We start from the raw sequence: 13346 nt of genomic DNA, 5'->3' as shown, positions 1-13346 counted from the left end.
GGGGGGGTGCTGGGAGGGTGCACATTCTGTTCCATGGCAGCTTTCAAGATTAGACAGTTTTATTTCACAGTAAGCAGGAATGGGACCACAGTCCTGTGAAAGATATCATGAAAAAAATCAGTGTCAAAGTATTCAATTGCTGATCAAAACCTGAACTTTTCATCTCTGGACAGCATATAAATGCAGTCTTCCAGTAAGGCTTGTCTTTCCTGCAAGTGACTGAGTATTAAATTCCTGACCTCTTTATTCACAGTATGGCTTTTTTTTTTTTTTTTTTTTTTTTCCTAGAATACACAATAATCTGTCAAAAGAGGAATGCAAATAGTTTTCTTGGCATTCCAGGGTGACCTAAAAAGTTCTTAGAGATGTTTTCCCTTCCCATATCACAGCTCTCCCTCCATTCTGTACCAGTCGGCGTTTCTGTCATGGTTAGGTGGTGGCATTTGAATAGAGTCTCTTAACAGAACATGGGCTGCCACACTGGGACAGGTTACTCAGCACCTGTGTGCACAGCCATGAGAATCAATGAATCGACTTATCCATTATATACGTGCCTCTGCAGTGTGGCACAGTAAGCAGTGTATTCCTATTCACAGATAACCAAGGTGCTTTGAAATAAGAGCCACAGCTACAGGGTCATGGCATGAATTGACCTGTTACCTGCTGGAAAACTTGAAGTCTCTTTTGTCTCCTCTTTGGAGCAAAGGAAGGAATTACAAAGTCTCCATAGTGCAAGGAGCCCAGCTGTTCCCTCAGAAATGTGCTAATCTTAATTTGGAAAATAAAAACTTCAAACAATGTACCCACAGTTAAGCTCGGGCTATTTGGCAAGATATAAATATTCTTGGAGAGTCATCAGCATCTTTCAAAAGCATAAGTTTTGCTTTGTTAGGACTGCTGTTGCACACATATTGCAAGGCATCAAAAAGAAAATGGCCTGGCATGGTTTCTTAGAGCTGAATTATTTACATGAAAGGCTTATGAAATTAGATCCTTACTCCATAATCAAAAGACTTTTTACAATGGTATGAAACAAAATGTTTTCATGGAGTGTATAAGTCATTCCTGTATTTTATCTTTATACCCCATCTCCTTTAATCTCATAGCATTATGTGGACATCAGTTGAATCTACAAGCCTTTTAGCTCTGCAGAGACACTGCATGAAAAAAAACCACATATCTGTGATGACGTGCATATTAGAAGAAGAAAGAGGTATACTGATGTAGAACTCTTCACTTCCTTTGACCATTTTCTTTGTTTCACAACTATTTTGACTCCATTTCTAAACAGTGATGTATCATGGTACAGAAATATAACTTGAACCTTTGTTAGTTGAACTAACAAGGTTAGTTCATTATCTAGTATTCCTTAGCATACTCCCCAGAGGTATAGCACAGTCTAGATGTACAGCTGAAGGTTGCTGGTCATCACTGAAACAGCATCATTTTGATCATCATTTGACAACAATCCAGATCTCTTATAGAAATGTGGCAAATGTTAAAAAATTATCAACCTAGAATGTGTGATTTTAAACTAACTAACATGATCAGGAATCAGAGACAGGTTCTGATAAGCAAACATACAGTCCTTAATTTGTTCCTAAATCACGATCCAAATTTGTAGGAATTTGGATTATCTTGGTTTGTATTTTATAATATTTTCCTCCTCTTCACACACTGTTTGTAAGCTTTCCTCTTATTTTACAATAATCACAGTATTGCATAGCTCACAGGTGAACTGAATGTGAGTAAATTCAAACTGTAAACTAGAAGAAGGAATTTGACCATCAAACGCTTAACCTTCTGAAATGAAATCTCTTCAGATGACTACTGTATGCCCAGAACATAGCAGCTTTCAAGGTATAGATTACAATGATTTTACACAGAGACTGCACGTAGATATAGAGATTTAGTCTTCAAGATTGAACATTCCTGAGCTCTCAGGAGATACAGTCTGTATTTCAGACAATCTTCCACTGTTGTGCAGTGTCTGAAAGTTTATTGTGTGGCTAGTCAGAAATAAAGCAGAATTATTTTCTTTTTAAATCTAGTTTAATAATACATTGAGTTTTTCTGAAGCTTGGAAGCTGTCAGAAAAACCCATCGCATTTGGTCAAGCAAAACATTTCAGACAGAATAGCTAAGATATATAGTATGACTATTCAGAAATTTTGCTTTTATTTTAGTCTTTAGTCAAAAGATATGACAATTTACTATAGAACATTTACCTGAGAATTAAACAGGTACGTTTGTTGTGACAAACAGTATATGAAAGCACTTGTTAAACTGGGATATCCCGTTGTTGGAGTGTTGTGGTTTGGGAGGTTTTCAAGAATTTTCTGAACTTTCTGAATAGCATGAAAGTCTGCTTTGTTCCTCTTCTGCAGATTTATCACAGCTGCATATCTAGTTTGCACATTTGTCGTCTTATATATGACAACTTCAAACATTTTTTTAACATCTAATGAATCATATAGTGAGTGATGGCTCTGGTGAATTACCAAGAAGTCATGCCTCTGAATATATAAAGGAGCAGGATTGAATGTCTTCTGTTTTATATGTTTCCAAGGGCAATGGCTCATTAGCTGTTTTCAGGTTTTGTCTGCAGGTATTTGCATTTTAAGAAAGTGAGCAGTCTTTTCAATGGGCCACCATCAGTCATCATGTCAGCTGTAGCAAGCAGTATTTTCATGCATTGTTTCATGGTGATAACTAAAGGGAACATTTGGGATTGCATTTATTTAAAATTGTATTATTTCTGAGAGAATGATGACAACTGGCTTGGACTCAGCCTGCCTAACTTTATGGCGCTCAGAATGTTATAAATTTCATTCACATTGCAATAATGGTGAGTGCTTAGTAGAACAGGAGGGTGTTATATTTTCTATCAGCAAAGGTGAAGGCACTAAGACAATAATTTCCCTGGTCCAAAAGACAGTTAGGGGTGTTCAGCCTAAGACAATAAAAAAACCTTCCCTCAAAAGTAGCTCTTCTGGTGCTGAGATATTTCTGCCAACTCTTTACAGTGGGTGAAATGGGCCCTTTCTAGGCAACAGAACCATTGACTGGTTACCAACAGGGGAAAGTAATTTTCACATCCTAGCCCTTTCATGGGTATAAGAAGTAGTTTCTTAACATTTATATTAATCTTATATTTAATTTTCTTCTGCCAGAAACAGAAGCTCAACACATTTGAAATTTTAACATCTATTCAACCTGTTTTGAAAAACTGTTATCACCAGTTTAATGGGTTTTACTATAGAAGGTCTCTTAAACAGGCAAAGAGAGACTATTAAGACTGAGCATAAAAACTATTTTTCATTCCCCCAATAGCAAGATTCACTTCAACCTCATGTTTGTGACTCCCTGATATAGCATTTCATAAGCTGGTTTATCTTCTAGGAATAAAAGCTACTTAATAGTTACTAAGCTGCCCTTCAAGGAAAATAAAAGCATTAATTGAGACTGATCTAAAATATAAAGACATTTGAATTTAAAGTGTCCAGTTTAGTCTTAAGAGTCTTAAGACTCCAATAGCAACTAATAAATCCCCAGTTAGAGGTAATTTAACAGTTTTGTCCTACATTCTCCATACAAATGAAAACTTTTCCTTCATTGCTTAGATATGGATAATCAGCTCTTATTCTGCTCCAAAATCTTCATGAAATTTTGCTTGGCATTCTCAGAAAACTCTAGAGTCCCTGCTTATTTGACTACAAAGCATCACACAGTGACTACCCGGAGATGTTTTATGAGAGAAACCTTGGAACACCTTAACCTTAGTGAGGTGATTTATATTGGACTGTTTACCATTGTTAATTTGGGGGGGCAATAAAGCAAAGCAAAGAATCATGAATTTAGACTCAGAAAACAGATTATGAAAGCAAAGGATTAAATATGCATTTGGATTTGAAGCATTTGTTCCCTTCATATAGGCAAAAAGTTTGAGCCTAGCTTTGTGAGACTCTGATATTGATGAACTGTTGTTCTCAGCAATATCTATGGACACTAAGCTGTAAAATATTGCTCTTCCTTCCCTGTCCAGCTCCTTCTTACAAAACCAGGAAAAAAAGACATAATTAATCAATTATCAGCCTTTTCACACAGAACTCATTATCATCTTTAGGAATAATTGCTCCCCTAGAAGTGATTTTGTAAATAGTAATACATGTTACTTGGTGAGAGAGGCACTGTCTCAGGAAATTAATTCCAAGCAACAGCAACGCAAGAAAGCACTGTAGATATCAATTAGTCAGCCAAGAAGGACAAGTCAAAAATATAGAAGTGACAAATGGTACCTATGGCATGTTTTAATACACCATTGCTGCTTAATCTGAAAGCCTGCTAAATTTCATGTGGAATATTCCAATTTCAAAATACAGTGAGAAGTCTGTATTATGTACCAGAAGTCTATCAAGAAAGAATCAAACAAGTATGGTTGTTTCCCTCTTAAGTACACAGCCTCAGACAATGTAAATGCTCAACTTCACATACTTTGAACCACTTTTCCAGAGAGTATCTTTGGGTACAAGCTCAAGAAGATGCCTAGCTTTGTATCTTCAGCAGGTCTGAGACTGGAATACCAGGAGAAGTCAAGTTTCATAATGTAAATATCTGCAAGTTGTTATAGTATTTCAGTCCCTTCAAAAAATGGGAAAACAACCCCTGCTCTTTATTTTAAGATTCTTAGTATTCTTAAATGCAACTTTGATCACAGCATCAATAACCTTCTGACATTTTACCTTTCAACAAAATACTACGTGAAAGACTGGACATCAGCTGCAGCTCAGACTAAATCAGAAAGGAAGCTCCAGTTTTCTCAGGTCTGACTTTACCATTCCTGAAAGAGCAGAATCCTGATTAGGTCTGGAGTATGATGGTATCTTCCTCTTCAAAAAGAAACTGTGGGATTTGGATCAAAGGTTTTGTTTTGCAACTTTCTGTCTTATCAAGGTAGGCCTTCTTACTGTTGGGTTATTGTTTCTTTGTTAAAGATCTAGGTTTTTAGATTTTTTTTTTTTTCTTTTCACATGGATGGAAATACTCTAGCTAATTAATTTTGAAAGAAACTTTTCTGCTTCACCTCTTTTAAATGGACTTTTTACCAAAAAAGGAAAAAGAATGTAAAAGTAAAGAGAGCAAATAGTGGGGATCTAATCTGGCTCCTATTTGCCAATGGTCTGGTTTGTATAAGAGGCCAGAGGAGACAATATTACTCAAATTTCTACCCCTTCCTCCCCTGCAAAAGTAGCTGAAACCCACTGCAAAGGAAAGGGAAAAAAAAAAAAAAAAAAAAGAATGATTGGTGGGAAATCCATTAATCTATTTTAAGAAAGAAAGAGATTGAGTAACACTGAACAGTCAACAAAACAAAAGTTGAATTGAAACGATTCCCTTGAGGTTCTGTTGAGAAGTTTGTTCCAGATAATCCTCCTCAAAGACTCATTTTACTCTGTAAATACAGGAACGTTTCATCTCTTGGTGTATCAGTGGCATGCATCTCTAGCTGTCATGGCCGTGACTGAAGTGTAACTTATTCAGACCTGCACTGGGTTAATGCCAACTAGCTCAGGTGCTGGTAGCAATCCAGCTGAGAGAATAGGGCTAGATACTCGATTCTTTACTGATATTACAGTTGATTCAGACTCCCACAATACTGCAGCAAGCCCACTTCTGATATTACAGTTAAAGGTAATTTGACTATACTGCGGCGCAGAATTCACACGTTTAGTAGATCTATGTGCGAGAAGGGACACATCCAGGAATAGTCTTGATAAGGGCCTCTGTTCTGGTATGTGGGAACACCAGGTTTGGGTGGCTTGCAGAGTTGTGGTTATCTGTTAGCCTCCTTTGTGACCATTATTTCAGATTTGATCCTGTCCTTACTGAAAAATCGGAAGGCTTATTGCTGATTCTAATGGGGGAAAAGTAAGGATGAGTTTTACAAGGCTCAATATTTTGAAGAAGGGTTTTCCTTGGTAACCTGTGTACCCTGTTCACAGCATAGGGACATAGTGCAGTTGTCTCTGTTGCCCTCAGGTGCGATCATTTATGAAGCTGAAGTTGATAGGACATCAAAGCATCTGGACAGCTCTACAGAGGGAAGAGGTATCACCCCTCTCCAAAGGTGAAAAGATGTGGGAAAGTCCAGGCTCAATGACATATTAATTAATGTCCTTCTAACATAGCAATCTGTTGCAAAAAGAGCCAGGCAAAGGAAACAGAGGATGTCTGAATAGTTTTGTACCATCCAAACCAAGAGATATTAAAGCTTTGTGTTCAACACAACTGTACATTTCAGTCTATATGGAGACAACAACAACAAGGTCATTTAGAAGAGTCATTAATATCTTAGCACCATATTTACTTAGCAAGTCAGGAGGCAAGCTTAAAGTAGGGATTATTTGGAATGAGTCGAGCTGAAACTGTGTCTTTTTTATTACCTCTATGACAGGACTTCCTGTTCTGCACAGACGGCTTTGTCAGTCCCACTCTAACAGAGCTTTTCTTCCAGCTCTGCAGCAACCCATCTGCCAGGGTTATTATTCTTTTGTCACAAAGGAAATAACATTTCTTTTCCAGGCACAGCAATGGATAACTATTTTTTAAAGCTAGCTCCTCATTTTTAATTACAATATATTTCCTAACCTAACACCCTAGAAAGACTACAACAGTAATGAAAGATAATGCAGCAACTTTATATGCAGTGCGTGTAAATACACATTATTCATTCAGTCTTAAGAAGCAAACAAAAGTCCCAAACAGTACCTTGAAAAGCAAACAATGGCTCTTTTTAATAAATATATGTCTTCTTCAGCAAGGAATATTAAGTTTATTAGAAATTCATAGTTCTCAGGTAAAAAAGAACATCCCAGCAATTCTTTTTGTTCCATATTTTGCCTATATTATAGCCTCATAAGAAAAAATTTGAATAATTTAATGGGATTTTTTTTTTTTTTCACACTATGTCCTTAGTTTTCAAAAAGAGCTTAAAACAGTATAATGGTAAAGTCAAAATAACATCATACATCCCCATCTGGAACATCAAATTAGAGTATTTGAAAGCTTTGACTAAAACTATTTGCTACCTGCTGCAATCTGCAGAAAATACAACAAAAAATGGTCCAGTTACAGAAATGTCATTACACAGACCTCATCCCAGGGATGGGCCCACTGCAGTTTAGAAATGCACATCTCTGCTTCCAACTAAAAAAATCTATCCCATTGGGAAGCTAGAGGAAGATAAAAGAGGAACAGCTATTTGTTTGAACAAGCTTGAACTGGCAAGCTGTATGAAGTATTATTTGCTCTGCCACCATGTAGTCTGCAGTGGAAACCACACCAGGTCCTTTTCTGCTCTGTTTTCTTGCCCATTTGCAGCCCACCCTGCAAGGACGCCTTAGAGGTACAAAACCACCTTCTGCCAAGGGACCATATTGCTCTGTAGCTCTGCCCTCATGACAAAGCAAACTGTTATTCATTTGCAAATACTGATCTTGTACATTTAAGGACTTGTCCTGATTAGAGTCATGGTTATGCACTAAAGCCTGTAGAGATGGATAGTCCCAAATCTTGTCCCCTCCAGTCCTTGTTCTTTTTACTTCCAGGGCCTTAATTTCCCTTTCTAGCAGTGATAGGAAATAGTGACTCTTTCCAATGGGATCCTGGGAATGTAAAAGGCTCCCTTCTTTACTTTCCAACACCCACATCTTTAAACTCTCTCAACAAACAACTGTGTGGCTTTACTACCAGCTTTCCCATCTTCTTCCTGGGCAACTATTTTAGACACTGTTTCTGATTGTCTCCTTGAATGTAAGTGAAAATTGTAATTAGATGTCTGTCCCTGAGCTGTAGCTGTGCAGGCTGTGTGTAGTCTGGCACATATCCTGGCAGGAATGGCCTCCCCTGGACATTCTCTGTTGTTAGTCAAATTATAACTCCTTGCTATCTCCTGATTACTAGAGAGATTATGTAATGCGAAGAGATCTGATCCAAGTATCTACATTGATTAACTCCCTAAAGCAAAAGTGCAGAGAAAAAGCATCTCATAGTACAATGTGAAGAAAGAAAATCCCACATTATATAAAATACTTTTCTTTAAGCTTAGTACAGAAACAGGCAACTACAACAAACAACTACATCTCCTGTTGCTTGAATTTGCCGCAAATAACTTTTAAGTCATGGAAATAAATTCGTAAACTTTCTAACTTCAAAAATCTCAGTTGAGATATGTCCTTTGGGCAGGATGAGAGAATCACCATGACCTAGTATCTTCTGCAGAAAGTAATTCTGCCTAATGTTATATGCTGCTCAAGCACTGTCCTCATTAGACAACTGGAAATACAGGTTCAGATCCCAGATATATGCCAATCACCTGAGAGAGCAGATTTTTCAGTTTGATGAAAAATGATTAGTGACCTGAGAAGCTGCTTTCCAGTGATTGTCTTCTGTAATCACAGCCTCAAAGCAGAGCCATAGGTACTCCAGTGCTGGCAAAGGGAGGTATAAAATACATTTCACTTGCAAATATAAACAATATTTAGTGGGCCAGTCATCTTTAGCAGGCAATTTATAAACTAACTTGATATAACAGTTAACACATTGATCTCAGATATTTCTTCAGTGTTTCTGGATCAACCAGAGTAAATACTGAGGGCAGAAAAATAGAGGCCGTCCTTGCTGAAATCTGTATTTCTACTTCATCCCTCATACTGTGGTGGCACAGCTGATTCACCTTCAGCTGGCTCAGTTCTTTTGATCTGTCTTCCTAGAAACAACTCTGTGTACTTTAATCTCACTGTGTGAGCAAGTACCAACAACGACATACTACAGGGTTTTTTGTAGGATGACAATAAAAGTATTGGAGCCTTCTGTAACATTGTGACATCTACTGTATTTGAAAACTGTATGTCTTCATATACTGTTCTTGAATATTATATTACAATTCAAAATTCTATTTGAAACAGAGCTTAATTAGGCTATATTTGTGTCTGTATGCTCTCCCTTATGAAATCCTCTGCAATCCCTGGTTTATTACACTGGCTGAGCTACTTACTTTTTAATATGCTTGAGGAGGAGAGGACTTCCTCACTTTAAAGGCAAACCAAGACTGAGAAAGAGAGAATAAGACACTAAGAATCAGATTATTAAAGTGTTTACATTTGCAAAGAGAGGAGCCTAATAGGGATTTTCACAAGTACTTAAGAAACTTTAAATTCCAAGTGGATTTAAATCCATTTCTCTGGGGACATCTCTGCAGGGACTAATCTCTTTCTTCCCTCAGGCCAGCAGGATGTGAGGCTGCTGGAGGTGAGAAATCAGGCAGCTACGCTAAGCACAGCGCTCAGCCCCCGCTGCTAGCTGGGATAGATCTGCTCAGTCTCAGCCTCAAATCTAGCTCTGGCAGCTTGGAGCATAATGTGTATTTGGGTCTGTCTGCACCCTTTGGGTAGATACTCCCTAAATCCTTGTCACTGAGCCCTCCTCTTACACCAAACTCAGCAAGTGAACTTGTCACTGCTGAAAATCCAGAGAGAAATTTCTGTAGACTGCAAGATGTGGAGAATAACCTGAACCCTTAGTCTTTTACCTCTAACTAGTTGCAAGACCTTAACGTAACATAGTGTTTTAATGTAAGGTTTTAGTGATCTATTCAAAAAATGGAGATGCATTTTGTAAAATTGAAATCTGAATTCAGATGCAGTTTTTGGGTACAGTGACTCCCGATTTAGATGAAGACCTCTCCTGCTAAGTCATTGATACAGCACAGTTGACTGCAGGAAACGACTACAACTTAATTTGTCTTTATTTAACACTAAGTAGTTTAGAGCAAAACCTATCTTTATTTTTTAAATCTCTACAGTTTAAGCTGCTGAAGTTTTCCTGTGGACAATGTGATATGTTCTCTGAGATTATGATACAACCTATTGAACTTGCCTGCTCAGCCCTTTCTTCTTTTGTCATATTGGGAATATCTACAGGTAAACAGACGAAGAAGTCTCTCCCTGAAGAACAGGGTTACCCTACAAGTGGCTGGTGCCACCAAAGTTTCCACATGCAGGGATCTCTTCTCCTCAGGGAGCTTATCAAGTGCAAGAAAGGTTATGCATGGTAAATTCAACCAACAGAAAAAGAGCCTTACATGCACACATAGGAAAAGACAGTCTTTGACAACGTATAGCTCCATTTAAAAATAAATTTAAAAAAGCTTTTAGAAATATTGATCACTGTGTTTGGAAATAAGGGTGTTAACTTTCTGGACCAGTTTTTGACAGAGGAGTTTTCTTTTTGTCTTTGCAAAGATTTATCCTTCAGAGACTCTCATGCAAAAAACGAGCATGACAATCAGTGGATTTTTTTTTTTTTTTTTCCTTGGGCTGATGAATTCTTCAGGGATTCAAAATACAAAATCAAATGAAAAGTACTCAGAGCTTCCTGTGAGATGGCCAAACAGAAAACAGTCAGGCTTCTCAGTACTTTGTTACTTCCCAGGAGTTTTCTCTTTACTGTTCACCACACTATTTTGCTAAAAGCCCATACTATTAAATTGAGGGATTATACACACACACATACACAGATCCCTCTACATTGAGTGGGGAGGCTGAGGCATCCCCTTGAATTTGCAAGAACTGTACAAATCCAAATTAACAATTTGTTACTACAGTAGGTGCCTTGTCAGTCTTGGTTTCCTTACATCCTAAAGAATAATGTGGTCTTTCAGCCTTCACAGTTCCCCAGTTTTCAAGAAAAGGAAACAGATTTAATGCCATCATTAACCACCCTTGACACAGCTGGAAATCTGATGCCTCATCAAAACCTTTGATGCCATCTGCCACTGATGGATGTGAAACTACATAAATCTTTCTGTATTTACTATTTACCTACATAGTGACCCAAGATGCAAAGCTGTATTTTAGCATTTAATTTATCTGGAGCTGTTAAAGTCCAGTCTTCTGCTCAACACTCATCTCTCCTCCCTCTTTCCCTGCACATATAAATAGTCATGACACTTTATTTATTTATTGTTACTCACAGATGAAATCTAACTCACATTTCAGTTTTAAACAGAACAGTATGTGAAGTTATTTTGTCTCAGCATGCAACAGCTTTTGTAGCCATCTATTCAGCACTGATTTTTTTCAATTCTTTACTGCTGCTGAAAATAAAAGACCTAATCCAAATGATCACAGGTTGGTCCTTTTTCAAGGAATTTTGTATTTTCATGTCTTGAAAATAGATTGCTGTTGACGCTGGACATCCATAGTCACATATATGCCTGTGAAAGGGATGTCACAGAGAGACATGACTCAGTAAGACTCACTGCTGACCTGCAGCTGATTTCTATCAGATCAAGGCTCTTCTAAAACTTTTGGCTAATGACTTCAGAGTTATATAAAGGCGACCTGGAAAATAAAGAAGAATAAAAGCCCAAGACTTCTCTGTGTGAAGAGAGCTTTGGGAGTATGAGAAACCTTTACTGGAAATTGTCAGTGTAAGCAGCCACTGGTTGCTAAGGCTGCAGTTTGGCTTTAGGCTGATTTAATGTCTATCTGCTGCTGAACAGGGTGGCCTCAAGCTAAGTGACTCACCTGCAGCCTCACAAGAAGTGGTAGTGTATGGGAAATGCAGAGGAGGTAGAAGAGGACTTCCCAGTTGCAACTAGGTGTTTAGGGAGACTCAGGTGTTAATCTAAGGCACACTTTTGGTCTCTGAGAGTAAGAGCACAAGGATGATACAGAAATGTCTTTAGAAAATAAATTGAAAGCTAGCACAGTCTCTAGTTTTAGAATTGTCAGTTCTTGCAACAGTTCTTAAGCTTCAAAATATTTTGTAATTTCCTTTAAAGTCTCAGTTCCCTAATCACCCTGAGAATTTTAGCTGTCATTATTTTTAAGTGCAAACTCCTATCTTCTACACTGCTTCGATTCCATGAACCCCATACCAGAAACTTCTAATAGCTCAGAAAACTGAAAGGCAACCCAACTGAATCTATTTTAAAATGGTTTTTAAAATCCCCAAATCTGGGGAGCTTGATTCTCAAATTATTTAGAAATTATTCTTTGTATGGCTTAAACCATATCAAGGAAAAGGAAAGAGAGATTCAGAATAAGAGAAGCAGATGCTGGACTGAAAGAGGGCAAGGAGCATCCCCATAGCAGACAGTCTGGATGAAGAAGCAAGGGCAGTGAACTGAAATGACCTTTCTATGATACCAGAGACCAATGTGAACCTCATTAGCAGAGTTCCTAATTCTGGTGCCTTTTCTAACCATCCACACTGTTTCCTCCAGAGTACATAGTAGAGAAAAATATTTCAATAGCACTCAATGCCTTACAGGATAAATTTTTTTTCTCTTGAACCCTGTTACTCAGTAGTAATCTTCAGTGGAAAACTAGTGATTAGAAGAACTTCATGATAACACTGTCATTAAAAATTAAAGGGCTGTGGTAGAGAGATAACCCACATATTTGTTTTCTTCTCATATCAGTTCCCAATTGATGCAAGTATATTAACACTAATGGAGCTCCTCCTGGTATGCTCTAGTGTAGATGAGCAAGAACTAACTCTTTATCTTTCTTAGACCTGTAATATCACCTTCTGGGATCTTGGCTGTAGAACATCTGGGTGGAAAGAGTGTTTGGTCATTATAACTTCATGAGATTAAACCTGAGACAGCCCAGTGATGCCTCTAGCTGACCACTCTTCAGAAGTTGTTTTATGGAAGGCAGCTGAGGAGCCACATTGTCAAAAATGAACAATAAACTTAAAAAAAAAAAAATAGTGAGAGAGGTAATGGACGTATTCTCATTTTAAGTGTTACAGTGACTTACCATGAGATCTGAATTTTACTTGAGACAAATGGATTTAAAATTGTTCACCTTTCAAGGAAGAACTGTCTGTAGACAGTTTTCCACATAGAGGATCTATCTCAACAGAACTTGTTTTGAAGAAGGATTTGGGGATATAGGGCTAGAAATCCAAAGACTTACTTATACATTTTAAATAAATAATAATTTTTTTTACTAGCATGCTGAATCAGAAAAATGCTGCATGCCTGATTGATATAAGAAAGCACATTGACATTACTATGGAGGTAAATAAGAACTGGTCACTGTAAGCAGTCAGGAACAGAACTTCTGAGTGAAATATTCATTTTTTTTTCCCCGTCATACAAAACAATAAGAGGCGATGTTTCAATGATCAGAATTAGATTATTTAGAAAAAGTCATGATATAAATCCTACTGCATGGAGGGCTTGTGTTGATAGAGTATCCTAGAACTTTTGAAGTCCCTCTTTGACTTAAACTAAAATATCATGCGTCATTCATAAAGAGCTTTGAGATGCT

This window comes from Tyto alba, unplaced genomic scaffold (assembly GCF_018691265.1).
Source record: "Tyto alba isolate M040663 unplaced genomic scaffold, T.alba_DEE_v4.0 Super-Scaffold_17, whole genome shotgun sequence".
NCBI lineage: Eukaryota > Metazoa > Chordata > Aves > Strigiformes > Tytonidae > Tyto > Tyto alba.
This window is presented reverse-complemented; position numbering follows the sequence as displayed.